Raw genomic sequence first — 2488 nt, forward strand, 5'->3', positions numbered from 1 at the left:
ATCATGATCTTCAGAAAAATTAGCCAGCTAACATGCAGCACAATCTATATCTCCCACTGAGCAAAGATACGTCCAAAAGACGTCTTTGTCATATGTTGAAAACTCTTTGCTGACGTATTTTTAATGACTTCTAACCCGTACGGAACGAAAATATATTTCCATATATTTATGATCAATATATTATATTTTGTAAATACGCTGAAAAATGTATTAAATAATATACACTCTAAAAACTCCTGGGTCAAAAATAACCCATAATGGGTTATTTTTGACCCAACTCCTGGGTTAAAAAGGGACCAACTAATTTATGGGTTATTTCAACTCAGAAAATTGGGTTATGCTTTTTGACCCAAATTATGGGTTAAATACCTGACCCAAATGTGGGGTTTAAAAAACCCAACATCTGGGTAGAAATAACCCAAAAATTAGTTGGTCCCTTTTTAACCCAGGAGTTGGGTCAAAAGTAACCTAACTTGGGTCACTATCCCAGTATGCCTTATTTCAGAAAATAAAACTTTGTTTTACATTATATTACACACTTCAAGCACTTTTACATTTTTATTGCATTAAATAAAAATCTATAAGAAAAAACACACACTTGGACATGTTTATTTTCATATTTATTTTAGGTCACACTGTAATAACAATATTAGAAATAAAAATAGAAAAATAAACAACATTTCTCAGAAGAATTGGGGCCAACTTTGGGGACAAGATTTTTGATAGTGTCCTCATCAAAGAGAAGAAATGCCTCCTCATCTATCTGAAAGACAGAAAACAAGACAACATGAGTATTGTTAATAAGTCGAGACAATTGTGAACCACTCACCAGACACTCTTTCATTATCAAGCTAACAAATAATCACTTTTAAGGTAATGCAGTGGCATTTTTTTTTTTTTTTTTTTTTTTTTTTCAAATTGCTAGTTAACTAATGTGGTTCTTTTGCAGCATTAACATTACCCATTTTGTGTGAATGACATATTTTCTTTCATTAAAAAGTGTAATGACAGCCCATTCTTATGCATAACAGCTTAAAGACAAGGCACAATAATCTTTTAGGGTTGTACATACCCCACTGTTGAAGAAGTTGTGACTTTCACAAAATCTTGCACAGACACATTTAAGTCTTATTTAAAAAAAAAATGTAGGTATAGAGAGATGATATAAGGGCAATAAGAGTAAAATGCTCACCTCTAAAATTCTCTGTCAGCTCAGACAGCTGCCACTCAGTTAGCTTATCAGCGACAAAACTGTCCATTCAAAATGACCTGGAGAAAACATAGCAATATAGAGGTTAGCAACAATTTGAAGACTTGACCCGCTTCTTTAACTCTCACTACTTCAGCCAGTAGAGCACTGTATAATATGATAAGCACGGCACAGCTGGTAAACATAACTCAACTATTGTGTTGCCTCGGCGCTCTGTAGCCGCAGCTATGGGGCTCGCACACCGGACGAGAAGCGCCGCGTCGCGTCTAGGACAACTCGAGGTATCGCTCACCGGACGTGCACTCTCTCAAGGGGCTCGCACACCGGACGCGAAGCGCAGCGCCGCGTCTTTAAAATTCGAACACATTATTCTCTATGAGTGTAACGGACACACACACACACACCGGCGGTCTGTCCGCGGCACCCAGCAACGGCTCAGGACCGTGTTCAAAATCGCGTGCGTCCGCTTGTGCGATAACGTTACCTCGAGTTGTCCTAGACCTAGATGTTGTCGTGATAGCCGCGGTTACATGCCAACCACAGAATTACCACGGCTAATAACGCTAGTCTCAACGTAGCTACGTATTTTTTTGTTTTGTTTTTAGCAAATGGTGCTAAACTAGCAACAGGGACATGGACACAGAAAAGTTAACATTACATCAACACTGAAAATACTCTCTTACCTTGAATATAGATGAAGTTGCACCGATGAAGCACAGGCCAAAACGGATCGAGCGCGAAGCGACGGTTATTTCAAACGACTGTTGTGAGAAAATTCCAGAACAACTGCGAGAGAGAGAAAGCCAACCCTATAACCCAGAACATGGGTTACTCTTTGAAAAATAACCCAGAAACCCAAACAACCCATGAATTGGGTCAAAATATTAGCCCTATAACCCAGAAAATGGTTACTCTCTGAAAAAATAACCCATAATTTTAACCCAACACAAATAACCCAGAAAATGGGTTGAAGAAATAACCCAGGAGTTTTTAGAGTGTATTGCATTAATATAATGTGTTATATATTACAATACATTGAATAATACATAAGCTAAATTGCAGCTTTTTGTATATTTACACTGTAAAATGTAATTAGTTGAGTGTACTTAGAAAACAATTGCCTTACATTTTCAGTAAATTTGCAACATCCAGCATATCATCCGTGTTTCTTGGTCTCCTGCTGGACTGACGCACAGACTCTACTCTTCAGCACAATGGTGACCCACAAAACCCAGACTCTACGTAATTAACAGAGGTTTAGATGTTGATGATTTATTG

At 37.7% G+C, this 2488-nt stretch overlaps 1 long non-coding RNA gene across 1 annotated transcript; it reads right to left on the reverse strand.

Annotated features, from left to right (window-relative positions):
• Positions 1–218: 218 nt before the first annotated feature.
• Positions 219–2216, reverse strand: LOC309481455. The gene is made up of 3 exons (XR_014200019.1): positions 1894–2216; positions 1193–1269; positions 219–763 (listed from the first exon to the last, which is right to left on the reverse strand). It is a non-coding gene; the product is annotated as an uncharacterized lncRNA (long non-coding RNA).
• Positions 2217–2488: the final 272 nt, after the last annotated feature.

This window comes from Leuciscus leuciscus (genome assembly GCF_965113295.1).
Source record: "Leuciscus leuciscus genome assembly, chromosome: 18".
Classification (NCBI taxonomy): domain Eukaryota; kingdom Metazoa; phylum Chordata; class Actinopteri; order Cypriniformes; family Leuciscidae; genus Leuciscus; species Leuciscus leuciscus.